At 46.8% G+C, this 17,603-nt stretch overlaps 1 protein-coding gene across 2 annotated transcripts in view; it reads left to right on the forward strand.

The window, feature by feature from the left end:
- Positions 1-392: 392 nt before the first annotated feature.
- SOX5 (SRY-box transcription factor 5) overlaps positions 393-17,603 on the forward strand; it is a 729,285-nt gene continuing 712,074 nt past the window's right edge. For both annotated transcript variants that reach the window (XM_060279172.1, XM_035127886.2), the window contains exon 1: positions 393-715. The gene's annotated coding sequence lies outside the window, so the exon portion shown is untranslated. The remainder of the gene's footprint in view (positions 716-17,603) is intronic.

Here is a 17,603-nt window from a genome sequence, read left to right on the forward strand (position 1 = left end):
CTGCCTTTAGCCCTAGCTGGGAGGTCTGGGAGGTGGAGGTGATCTTATTAGAAGTTGGGCGGAGGGGGGGGGGGGAGAGCGAAAAAGATTAGAGGAAGAGAGCAATCGGGTGTTTGAATGTGCAAAAAGGCGACACACATCTCTCGCTCTCTCTCCCTCCATCTTTAGGGGGCACCACCGCCAGTCCCGGCCACCCTCCCCCCAACAAAACATCACATCACGTGGAGGGGAGGGGAGGCTGGAAGTAACTTCGAGCATCTATTGCGAGATTTTTTGCAAGCGAACGCCCATGCGTGTCTGTGCATCTCCTCTACGCACGCATTCACACGCGCACGCAATTAACCTGCACACTTCTCCGGGAGGGTTCCTTCTTGCACGGCGTCCGTCCGTCCGCCCCCCCCTCCTCCCCTGCCACTTCTTGGATCTCTTCCCCCACCCCACCCGCTTTTGTCATTTGCGCTCGCATTGTGGTGTTGTTTGTCTCTCTAGCCGCCTCATGACCAGCTAAGGGATTTCACCTCGTCCTTGAGAAAAAGGGAAGCCAGCAGATCAAGGCACAGACAGAAAGAGAGAGAGAGAGAGAGAGAAGAGAGAGAGAGAGACGGTATCCCTCCCTCCCTCCCTCCTTCCTTCCCTCCAGTATATCTCTCTGCCGCTCTTCGCCATCTCCGCGTCTGACGGCCGAATCTCCCCAGGCCCGAGAGAGGAAAACCGGGTAGGTTTTTTGCAAAAAGATGGAGCCACGGAGAACTTTCTCTGCGCGAGCGTGTGAAAGGTGGGTGGCTGGGTGGGGGGGGGGATCAGCTGGGGAAACAGCCGTGCTGGTGGGATCTGCACTTTGGCAGGGATTCCTCCCTCCACCCCGCGACACTTTCCCAGGATCGCTCTGGATCAAACGGTGCTCAGTTTTGTGTTTACAACTGGCTGCAGGGAGATGAGGGAGGCGGGTGAAGAGCGATGGGGTGGCACGCAGATTAGAGCCCAATATCGCCATGCATTTTATTCTCTCTCTTTTTGGCGTCAATTGCTGCCCCCTTTCTTCCCCACCCTGGCAGACACGCACCGGGATCATGCCACCCCCCTCCTCTGGCCACGGTGCTGGAGAGAAAGAGGTATAGAATGCATGCACCAGCGAGGCCGTGCGCGCCTCGCCAATGGGATCCTTGGCGAGGCGCTTTCAAAAACTTTGCAGCTCCGTTTGGCCCGCCTCCCCGGCCTCTCTGCAAACCCAGATCCTCGTGGGGAACAGAGAAGCTGTTGCTTTAGCGCCCAGCTCCTGCTCGGAGGTAAACCTAGCTGTCCTCCGCTGGAAGCAGAATACTGGGTTAGAGAGAGAAAGAGAGATTGTTTTTTTGATCTGGTCCAAAAAGGCTCCTCCTCTTTATTGATCTCCCTGCAGCGTGGGGAGAGTTTGGGGTTGGGGTGTCTCTGTGCATGTTGCTAGAAAGCTGAGCGACTGTGTGAGAAGGGGAGAAAATCTTTCCCTCTCTTTCTCATCTTGGACTGGGCTCCTGGTCCCCCGGGATCCCTCAGACAGGAAGCATTAAATTATTTTAATTGCCTGGGCTTTGTTTGTGTACGCCTGTGTGGGGAGGGAGAATGGGAAAGCATCCCTTCGGTTGGAGATGGTTTTTGCTTGTTCCCCACACCTCCCAATGCATCCACACCAGCCTATTAAGGGGGGGGAAATGAGGAGCGGGGTTTGTTTTATTTTTTTGGGGGGGGATTTCATTGTCCTATCAATGCAATTGTCTGCCTGCACTTTGCAGAGTATTATTGATCCACCATTCGGGAAGTAGTAGCCTCAGCAGTAATAGAAAGGCATTGTTGACATACTTTCCAGCTAGGAATGCTCTTCTTTCCAAGTTTTGCTTTTTTCCCCTTTTCAAAAAATTTTTTCATTCCTCCTTAAAACGCTTTGGCTCGCTGAGAAAGGACTCGGAGACACTGGTCTTTTTGCAGCTGTTACTCTTGCTCTTTCCCTCCCCCCCCCACCAAAAAAGGAAGGGAGAGAGAAAAGTCAGAAAGGAAAGAAAAAAGTAATCCTAAATCAATACATGCAATGATAATAAAGCGGAGTATTTAAACTCTCAAAGCTAAGCTTTGCATGGGGGACACACAACTGGAGTGAACTTTGCCTTTCCAGAGAGTAAAACACACTCACATCAGGGACTTTATTCTAACAAACACGGCTGGGATCCTAGAATAACCGAGGTTGTTTTGTCAAGAACAACATGAACAGATTCCCCCCTAGGGATTTCTGTTCAACTCTGTGCTCTGGCCAAGGGCAGACCCAATAGCAATCTCTGGGATTTTCGGATAAGAAGACTGTGGGAATCTGCAGAAGACGGAGGGGCTGTTTTCTCCTCCTTGCTCATAAATAAGTGCCACATCCCAAGATGCTCCCAGGATTATTAATTTATTTATTTCCCTTTGCTTCCTAATAACAAGCTTCTATCAGCCGCCGGGGAGATACGCAGGCATATAACGCTGCAATTCAATTTCAATTTCATTTAATTTTTTTTGAAACGTGGTGGAAGCAAACACATTTTGCAAAATGTCTCATGTGAACTGTGAACTGTAAGGGTGTGACTTGTACGCTAGCAGATTTTTGCACCTTTCTGAAGATAAGTTAGAATCTCTCCCCTCCCTCCCCTTTCGAAATTGAGAAGAGTTTTGCATAGATATTAAGATATAGGCAGCTGTGTTCGTCATTAGAGGAGGGAGTTGGGCTGGGGTTGAGGGCAAGAGGAATCCAAAACAGCAACAGTAGCACAGCACTGCTGTGAAGACCAGTCTAAAGCCAAAGTAACAAGCCTGCTTTTCAAAAGCTTTGTGAACTCAAGAGAGTTTGCTTGCTTTTTCTGACTTTTTCAATGGGTCCCAAGGTGTGCTTCTGTTTGCTACATGCAGCTTCAAAGAACTGGAATGCAAGCCTCACGGAGAGATGGTATATCTCAGCCTAATGGAGCCTCCAGTTCCAGAGGCAGTGTATCCATGAATATTGGCCTCTAGGAAGACTGCCTTTGTGCCCTGCTGAAAGGCAACTTTCCAGATCTGAAAACAGCTGAAATAAATGGACATGGAGAGACCCAGCAGGAATGCTATATGCCAATGCGTTGAAGCTCAGCTCAGCTCCAGGAAGCATCACTGTAGTATTTGAATATCCGTAGAGCAAAAGTTTCGCAGGTTCCTTGCCCCCGCTGATTTAAATTTAGCTTCTGCCTGAAGCCCCACTAAAGCCAATGAGAAGTATTTTAAACCGATTCCTTTCTCTAGGCTTTTCTCCAGATTCTGTGGAAGCCTGACATGCTCATCCCTTCGTATTTTTCCCTGAGAAAGATCACAAGGTTGTGTCTGAGATTCTTCTCTAAGAGGTTCAGTTAGACATTAAAGGTAGACGAAGCACTTTAGAAAGAAAGCAGAAGACATGCCTTCTTATGCAAAAGAAGTTTGCAACTATTTTGGCAGCAGTTGCAGGGAAAGGGAAAGATGTTCATGGTATTTTAAATTTTTTTTGATAGGGTAATATTAGGCAAGATCGCAGCTAAGTGGTTTGTTAAGAAGAGCAATCATTAATTGGCTGTGTTTTGATAATCCTACGTGATCTGAAAATGAACACCGCATTGGCATCCTTTATTAGCACTTTTGGTCAAAATGTAAGCTGCCTTGAATGCCTGCTGCAAAGTGTGCAGAGCAGGACTTGACAATCAACTGACTTCTTTCGTGGAGTGGAGGTTAGAGTAGTGAAGAGACGCTGAGAGTTTCAAGTTCACTCACTTCAGGGTTCTGTGTGGTTTCTCAACTTGCCCAGTGTGGTCTAGGAGATGCTTTGCTGCACTTATAGAGTGCAGTTATATTACATATGCACAAAATGGCTTGTAGCATACTGCGAGGATCCCAACTGGGTTACAGTGTTGTGCTGTACTCACTCTAAACCACTGAGCCTCTTGGGCTTGCCGATCAGTAGGTCGGTGGTTCAAATCCCCGCGACGGGGTGAGCTCCCGTTGCTCGGTCCCTGCTCCTGCCCACCTAGCAGTTCAAAAGCACACCAGTGCAAGTAGATAAATAGGTACCGCTCTGGCGGGAAGGTAAACAGCGTTTCTGTGCACTGCTCTGGTTTTGCCAGAAGCGGTTTAGTCATGCTGGCCACATGAACTAGAAAAACTGTATGCGGACAAATGCCGGCTCCCTTGGCCAGTAAAGCGAGATGAGTGTTGCAACCCCAGAGTCGTCCATGACTGGACTGAATGGTCAGGGGTCCCTTTACTCATCACTTATTTCCTCACCGCTGGATCACATTCGTCCAGTGCTATACCAGCTGCACCGGCTCCCGGTAAGGATCAGGTTTAAGGTGCTGGTTTTAACCTTTAAAGCCCTATACGGCCTAGGACCCTCGTATCTACAGGACCGCCTCTCCTGGTATGCTCCACGGAGGACCTTACGGTCTGGAAATAACAACATATTGTAGGTCCCGGGCCTCAAGGAGATTAGACTGGCCTCGACCAGGGCCAAGGCCTTTTCGGCTGTGGCCCCGGCCTGGTGGAATGCTCTGTCACAAGAGACCAGGGCCCTGCAGGATCTGACATCTTTCCGCAGGGCCTGCAAGATGGAGCTGTTCTGCCAGGCCTTTGGCTGGGGTCCATTCTGACACCCCCTCTCTCTTTATAAGAACTTGCATGAAAGTGGCCCCCCAACTTTTCTCACAGGCTCATATAAGATCAGTATAAACAGTTAGGCCTGGTGAGCATTTAAGGTTCCCATCCTTAATTTGCAGGTTGCCATCTGATTAGATTTCACTTTGATTCTGATTTGATTTTAGGATGCATTTTAATTGATTGCTTGATTTTATGGTAATATGTTATACATTTGATGTTAGCCGCTCTGACCCCGATTTTGGCCGGGAGGGCAGGGTATAAATAAATTGTTGTTGTTGTTGTTGTTAAGTTTTTCCCCTCTGCAACAGAGGTTTCTATTTTTCTGCCTCATTCTTGAAGCCTGTGACAATTTCTTTTAGAATTTTGGTGTCTTTGAGTCTCTCTTACGTTGCAAGGTGGCCAAGGCTGGTGTGTCAGTTTCTCTCCCTGTAAACATTTCTCCAACATCCTGCAGCCTCCCTAGTTGCCCACAGTTCCTGGTTTGAATAAGCCTCATGGGAGGAATCACCTCCTGGTGCCGGTTCCTGGGATTCAGTTGATGTACGGGCACCCAGGGAGGCTGCAGAGTGTAGGCCTCTGGTGAAACGAATTGTGGAGTGAAAGGAAGATTATTCACACACATCCTTCAACCACCTCAGAAGTAAGGTAAACACAACAACCCTAAAGTCCTGCAGCTGACCCATGATAATTCCGCCTTCATTTTTCTTTACCCTTTGATAATTCCTTTTCTCATTTCAAATGGTTGGGGGGAAATGCAGGAGAACTTTTTTTACACTAATTTCCCTCCCTATAGCACCCCACTGTCTAGTCTTCTTCTTCTTTGTTGATCTCTCGTAGCTGAGTAAGATTGCCTTCCATTAATATGGTCTTAACAGTGTGTCCGTAAGTGGCTGTGGAGGCCAATTCTGGATCCACACGTCCTTCCACAGTGGGGACATAGGTTTCCGGGCAGGAGTTGATCACGGTAAGGATTTGCCAAATGTGCCTTTCCTCTTAGCCCCTTTTATCCATTTCGTCCTGAGTCTGTGCTTCTTCAAACCCCAGGACGCCTTTGGTAAAGGCTGCAGTGGCGAACGGTGCTACTTGGCTGCCCAGGGCGGCACCCCCTGGGGGCGGGGCGTTGCTCCGCAGTGCGCATGCGTCCTGACGTCACAATGCAGGACGCGCCAGGACAGACTGCACATTTCCGCACATGCGCAGTGTGTCCAGGTTGGCACTGCTGCTCTGCTCAGCCGGCATGCTCGGCCGGCGCTCTGCTTCAGAGCACGCTATGGAGCAGTTTGCCAGACGGTGGTTTGCCACCCGGCAACCTGCTCCGTAGCGTGCTCTGCTTCTTCCTGCTCGGGTGGAGGAGGCGGGCCAGGGGCCGGGGGAGCTGCCCCTGCCAGAGTGGAACTAGGGGTGGCCCGTCCCCTTCACCCCTCCCTTGCTATGCGCCTGAAAGGCTGTTCTCCATTTGGAGTGCTCGCAGGCCAGTGTTTCCCAGTTGTTGGTGTTCATACTACATTTATTTAGATTCGCCTTGAGACAATCTTTAAACCTCTTCTGTTGTCCACCGGCATTACACGTACCATTCTTAAGTTGGGAACAGAGTAGTTGCTTTGGAAGACAATATGGCCAGGGTATAGCAGTGTCTGAAGGACACCCTGTTAGGTAAAGGTAAAGGGACCCCTGACCATTAGGTCCAGTCGTGACCGACTCTGGGGTTGTGGCGCTTGTCTTGCATTATTGGCCGAGGGAACCGGTGTACAGCTTCCAGATCATGTGGCCAGCATGACTAAGCCGGAGCGGTACCTATTTATCTACTTGCACTTTGACGTGCTTTCAAACTGCTAGCTTGGCTCCCAAACAATGGGAGCTCACCCCGTTGCAGGGAACCGAACCGGCGACCTTCTGATCGGCAAGCCCTAGGTACTGTGGTTTAATCCACAGCGCCACCTGCGTCCCAGCACCCTGTTAGGCACTCCTGGTCTAATTTCAGGCTTATATAAATTTGCCCCTTATTGTCCCTATGGGCAGCGTTTTTTTCATTTTCCATAGGTGGCTGTACAAATAGGGGAGAAGGTAACAACACACTTACCTTATCTAAATGATTTGTGACCAGGATATTTGAAGGATCACTTTCTCTCTCACATGAACCTGCCCACCCATTGCATTCAATATCTGAGGTCTTGCCCCATTGTAGGGGTGGGAGAATTGGTCAGTTTTTGTTTCTCTCAGTTTCTCGGTCTTAAGTTCAGTTCTCCATGTTTCCACATAAGTTTGGGATTTTTATTTTTTATTTTTAAAGTCCTCATGATAACTCACCGGCACTTTTGTGCAAATTTATCCTGACGTACACATTTGACTGTGCTAATCCTCCCCCAAAACATTTCCCCCTTATGTCATGCATTTTGGTATATTTGCTAATAAATGCATTTGAATGCACACATTGCCCTAGTACAGGGGTGGCCAACTTCCAAGAGACTGTGATCTACTCACAGACTTAAAAACTGGGAGTGATCTACCCCCTTTTTGGATGGTTCAGGTCAAAGTTGTTGAGCTTTTTTTAGGAAGGAGGAAGGCCCATGTAAACACTGTTGAGCTTCTTTAGGGAAGACAAAAGCAACATTGAACCTTTGTTTTTTTAGGAAGGAAAGCCCTGTTTTTGGTGGTTCAGGTCATTTTAGGGGTGCAGGGCAAAGATGTTGAGCTTTCTTAGGGGAGCCAAACTTTTTTAGCTTCTTTGGGGGGAGCCACTGATCTACCGGTGATCTACCACAGACGTCCAGTGATCTACCAGTACCGGTAGATCACGATCTACCTGTTGGACATGCCTGCCCTAGTACATGCATTTTTGTACACATTACTCGGCTGGAGAACGGCACCGCAAAATTTGGAGAGGTGTGTATTTCTAAGGATGGCTGTATTTTGGTTTGTGGATTGTTTTGGAAAAGTGAGGATTAGGTCAGTTCATCCAAGAATTGCATTTTGCTCCTGTTTCTGCCTCCATGTGGTGGTGATAGAAAAATGAGTCTTTTTGATGGAGATACCAAGACTGCAGAACTCCCAACCCAGTGAGGCCCTGATATCCCACAAACCTGTATCTTCATACATACTCATAAGATCTTTATATTTTGACGGGTTCTTGGCCTGCGCTGAAAATCACAGCCCTGAGTCATTGTTTCCTGTTTCCTTGGCTCATTTTATTTAAATTTCATAATTTGAAAATCACTCTACACCCAGAGAATACTTAAGTGATGTACAGAAATCTGAACCTGAAAAACATAACACAGATTGTTAAATGGTATTAAACCAAGAGAATTAAAACCCACTGAAAGAAATCCGCTAAAGACAAGTTTAGAACAAGCGTTGAAAACATATTCATTGAAATGAGTGGGCATGCTTACTTTGGGTCCATTAACCAAGACTTAGAAGGGGCGCTTGAAAGAGCTAGGTATGTTTAGCCTGGAAAAGAGGAGACCGAGAAGAGATATCTTCAAATATCTTAAGGGCTGTCACATAGAAGAGGGAATACGCTTGTTTTCTCATGCTCTGCAACATAGGACTTGAACCAATGGCTTGGATTCCCACTAAACATACAGAAAAAACTTTCTGACAGTAAGAGCTGTTGGACAGTGGAACAGTCTCCCTTGGGAGGTTGTGGACTCTCCTTCCCTGGAGGTTTTTAAGCAGAGATTGGATGGCCATCTGCCATGGATGCATCAGCCGAGATTCCTGCATTGTAGGGGGTTGGACTAGATGACCCTGTGGGTCCCTTCCAACTCTATGATTCATGTTCTTACACAGCTGCATTGTTTTATACTTTCTAAATGTCCCATGATCATATTATAAAGTAGTTGTGCTCTGTGGTATAAATCAAGAGCTGCTAGGGGCTGTTTCTTTTTGTTTTCCAGTGTATTTCTTATCAATAAAAAAACTGCCACAAGCAAATTTTTATTCTGAAAGTGTGGCCCAGAGAAAAAAGCTTGAGAACCACTGGTCTACATGAACTAGCAGCAACTTTCTGGGGTTTTAGGCAGGTGTTTGAGTCTTCCTACCTGGACATGCCGGGGATTGAACCTGGGACCTTCTGCAGGCAAAGCAGGTGCTCTGCCACTGAGCTACAGCCCCTCCCTGTCTGTCATTCATGACTCCAGTGTCTGGAGGAAATCCCCTCCCTTCCTCCAAACTGCTTCTCAAATTACAACTCAAATTACAGCCAGCTCATATCTTCACAGCCCCACTCTGGTTCCATCATACCAGAGTGTGACAGAATGTTAGGAGTACTAATAATGATACCACCACGTACTGTGAACATAATTTTCACTCTTCGCTGCTGATGTGCTCTGGAGTTTTAAGATCTACCAGTGAAAAGTCACAACACTTAGAAGCAATGGGGGGAAAATAGCAATTTCAGCATTATGCTGAAAACACTGGCTTCAGCTACCCTTCTTTTGTTGTGGAATGTTGCAGAGCTCTTAAGTGTTGGTAGATTAGATTTTTTTTATTTTATTTTTTAGATTATGTGCATAATCTTTGTGACAATCTTTTACTTTCTTTAGCATATGAACAATTGTATCAAATCCTACTTCTCCCGGGTCTATTGAAGAAAATAGCCATGTTACAATTTCTGGGGAATTTTTTTGGCTAAGCAAAAACTGAGTAGCCAAGCCTCTGGCTGCTACAATAAGATTTTCCTTTCTTTTTGTTTTCAACAAAATGTAAGTTATTTAGCCTATATATAGGTGAGGACCTTTGAGCCTCCAGATATTTCAGTTGCGAGCCCTTAGGCTCCCCATCCAGATCTTTCAATGGCAGTGTGGCAGTCAGGAGGCAAAAGCAGTGTAAAAGGTAAAGATAAAGGTCCTCTGGACAGTGAAGTCCAGTCAAAGGTGACTATGGGGTTGTGGCGCTCATCTTGCTTTCAGGCCGAGGGAGCCGGCATTTGTCCACAGACAGCTTTCCAGGGCATGCAGCCAGCATGACTAAACCGCTTCTGGTGCAACAGAACACCATGACAGAAGCCAGAGCTCACGGAAATGCTGTTTACCTTCTTGCCACAGCGGTACCTATTTATCTACTTGCACTGGTGTGCTTTCAAACTGCTAGGTTGGCAGGAGCTGAGACAGAGCAACGGGAGCTCACCCCATTGCGGGGATTCGAACCGCCGACCTTCCGATCAGCAAACCCAAGTGTGGTAGTCAGGAGGCAGAGGCAGAGTGCACACATTTGTGAAGATCCTTTCTGTGACATCTAGTTCAGGGGTCAGGAACCTTCTACTAAGGGTCTAATGACTTGGGGAGGAATAATCTGCTGGGTGCCACTTACTTGCAGTTGGCAAATTGGGACCAAAAGGCTGTGGGGCTGGAGAAAAAAGGAGCACCCTCTGTCTGTCTGTCTGTCTGTCTGTCTGTCTGTCTGTCTGTCTGTCTGTGCCACCTTTCCTCTATTTTTCATTTTACTCCTCTCTGCTATATGTTTGAAAGTAAGCCTAGTACCCCGGTATGCTGGCTGTTTGGCCGTAATAATAAACATTAATTCCTAGTGTCCCGAGCCACAGGTTGTCCATCCTATTCCAACTTGCCCTGCTTTCCACTGAGACAAACTTTGCTGTGGGGCAGGAATACGAACATCACAACAATGTCCAGACAGGAGGTCGAGCTGAATGGGAAGGTTCCCACAGCTTAATCCTTGGCTACTGTTGGTGGTGTCAGGATATGGAATAAGCCGAATTCACTGCTCCGGGGAAGGATGGCGACTCAGCACCAGATGCATCTTCAGCCTGCCCAGAATCCTGGCTCTTTTGTCCGAGCCCAGCACTTTATTCCCCCCACTGACCCCACCGCCTCTCTGTTCTCTTCTGGTCGAAAGCCTGCCCATGTTCTTGTTCTCAAATGCCTCTCTCCAAGAGCACAGATGCACTTAGATTTCTCTCAGCCTGCCGACAGCATATGCCTTTTGAAAGTCTGAAGAGGTCCTTCTCTAACATTTACGACAGCATTTCCCCTTCTGCCTCTCCCCGTTTCCTTCTATTTTTATATTGGTCTCAAACTGTAGATGGAAGCCCACAGGTAATCTACAATGGAATCCATTAATATTGGCGATTTTCGGGAACTCAAGGACAATTACTTTCTTCCTTACTAATCCCCCGCTGCTTTTTCCATCTGTGCAGGAGGCCTGAGACTGTAAGAATGCCACTTTGGCTCCGTGTATCAAATACAGAACTCTCTTATTGCTCCTAAACCTACCTCCAGTGAGGCCGGCAAATCGAACTTGAGTGCCCCAGAGCACTGCTGCCTACTGGGATGCGTCACAGACGCAGCAGTCCCTTTTACAGCTTTATTTGATGCACCCACTGGTCCTGACAATTGTCGGCTAACTGACCCCATCAGCAAGCCATCTCCTAATAGGAGTTATAGATGAAGCCATTCTTCCCTATTGTACTTTCAGATGGAAAATAACAAGCTTCAATCTGAAAAAAATAAATCACGGCCAGTGGATTCATTTGTCTATGTCTATATCTATATCTGTATCCATATCTATATCAGAGAGGATGAACCTGTAGCCCTCCAGATGGATGTGTCAGCAATAACTCACATGGCGTCAGTGAAGTTAACCCTTTCTTCAAAGAAACAAGGCAGCCGAGGCCTAGAGCAGCAACTCTTCCTGGTAGATCTTGCCCCTATGATGCAGTTCTGTGTCTTCCTCCCTTGGGACCTTCCCAAACAATCTGAGACTCTGATGCCTTGTCTGTCTTTGCCCTGCCTTTTTCATACCTCTTCTGGTTCTACAAGATCAGATGGGAGGGGAGCTGGTCACAGCAGGAAGGGGAGACATCCTGGATTCTTCAGCAGCCTGACTTACCTCTGCCTCTTGGCTCCTCTCCTCTCCAGCCTCCGCTTCTGTACTTCTCTCTGCCACAGCCTCTTCCTGCTCACGAAACCCTGTTTCAGCTTCCAAAACCTCCTCCTCCAAGTCTGCTCCTTCTTCTTCCTCTGACCCCCTCATCATCAATCCCCTGGCTCTGAGCCTTCTTCCCTTGGTTGTTCCTTATCTGGTGCCTCCCACCGCTCCTCTGCATCCAGCCAGTGCATGACACTTGACTTCAGCTCCCATTTCCCCTGGGCTATACTGACTAGGGCTCATGAGAGTTGGAGTCCAGAAATACCTGGAGGGCCGCAGGTTTGCTACATATCTAGATCCATGCATGCTCACCTGTGTTGCAGCCATTATCCCATCTGTTGGAGCCTGCATGGTTCCAGGAGTTCCAAGAGGCTGAGTTAGAATGGGCGACAGGAGTGGAAGATACCCATATGGGTTTGTCAACAGGTCAGTGCAAGCTGTTGGACCCAGAGGAAGTTAGTGATGCTTCAATTCCCGCTGATGTTGTAGCGAAGCAGACTTGTTCTTTGAAGGCTAGTCATGGGCTCTCCTTTGGGTGTATGCAGGCAGAGGGTGGAGAGTTGTCTATCAGGGATGCTGTAGCAACTGCAGCGCAGCCACCTTGTCTGTTGTTTGTCCTGCATTGAGTAGGGGTTGGGCTATATGACGCAACCAAGTTCCCTTCCAGCTCTACGGTTCTATGAATTAAAGGTAAAGGGGCCCCTGACCATCAGGTCCAGTCGTGTCCGACTCTGGGGTTGTGGCGCTCATCTCGCTCTATAGGCCGAGGGAGCCGACGTTTGTCCGCAGACAGCTTCTGGGTCATGTGGCCAGCATGACAAAGCTGCTTCTGGCGAACCAGAGCAGCGCACGGAAACGCCGTTTACCTTCCCGCTTGGAGCGGTCCCTATTTATCTACTTGCACTTTGATGTGCTTTCGAACTGCTAGGTGGGCAGGAGCTGGGACTGAGCAACGGGAGCTCACCCCGTTGCAGGGATTCGAACCGCCGACCTTCTGATCAGCAAGCCCTAGACTCTGTGGTTTAACCCACAGCGCCACCTGGGTCCCTTAATTATGAATTAATTGGAGGCAAATTAGTCACGGCTAATTCCATTTCAGTGGGGCCAGAAGTGTGAGTAATTTCCTCTGAATCTACTCCGGGAACTCCATTCAGCATGCCGTCAAACCAGCCTTCAGGTACCACATATTGCCGAAGCAGCCCGCAGGAAGCGGAAGCTGAGAATACTCCACTGCCGAGTTGTTCCAAGTTACCAACACATAGAGCCAAAGTTTCATAGCTTTAGGCCTGGCAGCTCCTTTCAGAGGTTTGGGGTGAGCAGCAGGGCAGTGACTGATCCCCGCCACTTGGTTTAATGGATGCAGTTGCTCCTCATCTTTGTGTTCCACAAAAATACTGGAACAGCAGGGATTCGAACTGCCGACCTTCTGATCGGCAAGCCCTAGGCTCAGTGGTTTAACCCAGAGCGCCACCCGCGTCCCTTAAGTGGTATATACATCTTGTTAAATAGTCATTTTGGTCCTTTTATTATGCCAATTTGTTATTAAAGTCTGTTGATTTCACCGGCGCTTTCTTACGTCTATTTTATATTTTGTGTAAACTGCTTGAAGGGGTTTTTTTTTTTAAATTAAGAGGTTTACACATATTGTTAAATAACTGTTGGAAGCATTTTGTTATGTCTGCTTGTAGCCTGTTTATTTGATTGGTATTTCCTTATGAGTATTTTACATTATTTCATCTAAACCACTTGGAGAGAAGAGGTTTTTTTTTTTTCATGTTTACTAAACGGTATATAAACTTGGCTAAATACACAAAATGAGCAAGATCCCATCCAGTGGTTCCTTAGAAACCCCCAGTTACAATATTGTTGTGCCTTCAGACAGCTAAACGACAGTCAGAAATTTCACACAAGCACAACTTTTCCTGACAACAGTGGGCCAACTGCCCCTGTTGAATTTCTGTATTTATGCTCCTATATTATTTATGGGGAAGGAGACAAAATTCAAAGTCAGCTGGGAGGAGGTGAACGGAGTCCACCAGGAGAAGCTATTTGATGGAACATGGACAACCGCAGGTCTGAGAGTCTCCTAAACATGGACTGGAGTTCAAATTCCACCTCCTGATCTATGTCAGTATTTGGTGAATTAATGGCTGCCAGATTCTTCTTTTAACTGTCCCTGCTCCTGTGTCCTTAGCAACATGCAGAAAAGTAGCTGGCAAAGCTTCTCTTGGCATGCAAATAAGAAATAAGGGAAGTTTCTCCCTTCTATTTTTCTATGCACCACAGACTACTTCAAAAGATGCAAAACCAAGAACAGTTATGAAAATAAAACAAGGGTAATCCTAGATATGTTTTCTATTTTAGTATATAACATTTCAACTGTGGAAGATGTGGTGATGAGCTCCAATTTATTTATTTAGTATTTATTTATTTTAGTTAGTTAGTTAGTTAGTTCCTTACTTCTTTACTTACAGGTAGGTAGCCGTGTTGGTCTGCAGCAGTCAAAATAAAAAATTAAAAAAATAGTCCAGTAGCACCTCAGAGACCAACTAAGTTTGTTCTAGGTATACCTAGAACAAGGTACCTAGAACTAGGTATGCCTAGGTATACCTAGAACAAATGTAGTTGGTCTCTGAGGTGCTACTGGACTATTTTTTAAATTAGTTTTTTATTTAGTTAGTTTTTACATGAAAGTGCCTCAAAGTGGCTTAAGAACCAAAAAAGTTGAAACGGAATATAAGGAGAAGAATATAATAGCAACCTAAAATGCTCATCCATAAAATGTATATTAAAAGGAGAGATCCAGCCCACTCCAGGGTGAGCATAAAAAGAAGCCACGGGCATATTAAATTACCTTCCAAATTAAGGGCCAAATGGAAATGGTGTGTTTCAAAACAACAACAAAGTTTTAGGAAATCCCCTTTGAAAGTGTAGGAGGATGAAGCTATCACTGGTTACCTGTGCAGTGAGCCAGTGTGGTTTGGTGTTTAGAGTATCGGAGGAGGAGGACCAAGGAGAACATGGTTTAAATTCTCACTCGGCAATGGAGTTCACTGGGTGACCTTGGGCCACTAATAACAGCAAGAGGGGGATATTGCCCTTGTAGGTTGTATTTTTTTTAATGAGTGCTGAGAGTTGTGTACAAAGTGCTAGGGGAGGTTAAGCAATACTTTTTAACCCACAATAAAACTAGAATGGCCATACTTGCAGGGAAACCACGGTAGCTATCCTTCCGAAATTTGGCTGGGTTTGTGTCTTCCAAAAGAGCAACAGTGCTAGCAAATTTCATCAAATTCTGTCCAGAAATAAAAAGTTAAAGTTACCAACCACTTTTCCTGGAATTTTGCAGGCTTTATTTAGTGTGTTTGTTTGTTTGTTTGTGTGTTTTCTATCCACTTCTGTCAAAGGGGGGAGATGTTATTTTATTTTCCAATTGTGTGTGTGTGGAGAATGAAGTGGACTTAAAGGGTAAAGGGACCCCTGACTGTTAGGTCCAGTTGTGGACGACTCTGGGTTTGCGCCACTCATCTCGCTTTACTAGCCGAGGGAGCCGGCGTACATGTGGCCAGCATAACTTAGCTACTTCTGGCGAACCAGAGCAGAACATGGAAATGCCATTTACCTTCCTGCTGGAGCGGTACCTATTTATCTACTTGCACTTTGACATGCTTTCGAACTGCTAGGTGGGCAGGAGCTGGGACCGAGCAACGAGAGCTCACCCTATTCTGGGGATTCGAACTAGGCTCTGTGGTTGAACCCACAGCGCCACCAAATGAAGTGGATTTAAATGGACCCAGAGCTAAATCAGGCAGTCCGCAAAGTGTCTGAGGCAGGCTGTTTCCTGAAGCATCAAATTGGGGTCCACATTGAATCCTGTGGTTTGTGCAGACCCCTCCCACAAACCCTTTCCTCCTTTCTGCTGGCTTCCTTCCTTCTTCCTGTTAAGGGTAAAAAATCATCACTTTTTTATGACTACGGTATCAATGGCCACCTGACTTTTGAACTGACCTCCACAGCTGTCTCTTTAAGAGCAGTTTTTGTGTGTGCAACGATTAGAAAATGATCATGTTTAGATCAAAACATAGATGGTTGGGTGGGGGACAAGGAAGTGGGAAACCTGAATCAATCTGCACATCCTTGAAGCCGACTTCAAATCTCAACAGTCGTGATAACATCTCTATGAAGACATGCATCATTCTCCTTTTACACAGAGTCAACAACAACACAAAAAGAAAAGAAAAAACCTGGCAAGATCTCACTGTCAGATTATGCGTAAATATGCAGTTTCCCTAAGGTGTGATCTTATACTTTTCACACATTATTGTTTCATGCTGAGTCAAAACACTAATCTTTCCACAGTTCCAAAATAGCTTGCCCCCCTCCTATTATAGCACTGCCATAGAAGCAATACAGTTAAGTTAGCATGCAGGGCTCATTGGAAATAACCTTGAATAAGCAACTGGTAAGGGAGAGGGTGGCGCTGTGGTCTAAACCACTGAGCCTAGGGCTTGCTGACAGAAGGCTGGCGGTTCAAATCCCCACGACGGGGTGAGCTCCCGTTGCTCGGTCCCAGCTCCTGCCAACCTAGCAGTTCGAAAGCATGCCAAAAAGTGCAAGTACGTAGATAAATAGGTACTGCTCCGGCGGGAAGGTAAACGGCATTTCTGTGTGCTGCTCTGGTTTTGCCAGAAGCTGCTTAGTCATGCTGGCCACATGACCCAGAAAAACTGTCTGCGGACAAACGCCGGCCCCCTCGGCCAGTAAAGCAAAATGAGCACCGCAACCCCAGAGTCGTTCGCGACTCTACTTAACTGTCAGGGGTCCTTTACCTTTTAAGGGAGAGGCAATTGCCAAGCAGAGATAAAGGCCCAATCTGCACTGTACCTTTAAAGCAGTATCATACCATTTTAATAAGTTACGGCTTCACCCAAAGAATCTTGGGAGCTGTAGTTTGTTGAGGCTGCTGGGAGCTGTTAGGAGACCTCCCCTGTCCAGCTCACAGAGTTACGATTTGCAGAGTTCTTTGGGGGAGAAGGATTAACTGTTAAAACTCTCTGCATCACCCTGACAAGTGGGTTTTCCCCACGTCAACTTGGGCTGCCGAAGAAATTCTCCCTTCCCCAAGAAATCCTTGCTGTTAGCCAGATTAAATTAAGCAGCAGGCCGGATCTGGCCTGAAGGCCATAGGTTCCACACCTTCTTGTTGGCATCCATCTGTCTCGAGAGACAATGGAGTGTGCCTCCGGGAGGGCTGTGTTAGTAGCTCTGAAATGACCTTCCATGGTGGACAAGCCTGGCCAGAATATAGGGAGGTAACAAAACACCTCTCTTGGCCTCACTGATGTGGTCCAATGGAAAACAGAGCAATATGTTTGACACCAGCTTGGCTGCAGGAGTTGCTGGAAGGAGGCATACAAGGCTGGAAGGAGGCATACAAGGAATCTTAGGGACTCCATTCTGGATTTGTGTAAGGTTTACTCCTTAGTCTTTTCTTCTATCAAAGATGTCCTGCAAAGCAGCAGACGTTTAGGATCAGAGTTTTCCTTCTCCTAGATGGGCTCCCTTCCCAGGCTGCTGAGTCCCATCTGCCTCTCTCTACTGCATGTGCAAAAACCACCTTCTTGAACATTGGACCCTGTGTTGGTCTTGTCTGCTGAATCCGCCCCACTGCATTACAATACAGTGGTACCTTGGCTTAAGTACACAATTGGTTCCAGAAGTCTGTACTTAACCTGAAACATACTTAACCTGAAGCGAACTTTCCCATTGAAAGCAATGGAAAGTGCATTCATCCGTTCCAGACGGGTCCGCGGAGTACTCAACCTGAAGCGTACTTATCCCGAAGTATGAGTGTAATTGGTTCTGGAAGTCCGTACTTAACCTGAAGGGAACTTTCCCATTGAAAGTAATGGAAAGTGGATTAATCCGTTCCAGACGGGTTCGTGGAGTACTTAAACTGAAAGTACTCAAACCAAAGCATACTTAAACCAAGGTATGACTGTATAGAATTAGCTAGATGACTCAGGTAATTTTGAAACATCTCTTAAATTGCCACTAGA

Source organism: Zootoca vivipara, chromosome 10, assembly GCF_963506605.1.
Source record: "Zootoca vivipara chromosome 10, rZooViv1.1, whole genome shotgun sequence".
Classification (NCBI taxonomy): Eukaryota; Metazoa; Chordata; class Lepidosauria; order Squamata; family Lacertidae; genus Zootoca; species Zootoca vivipara.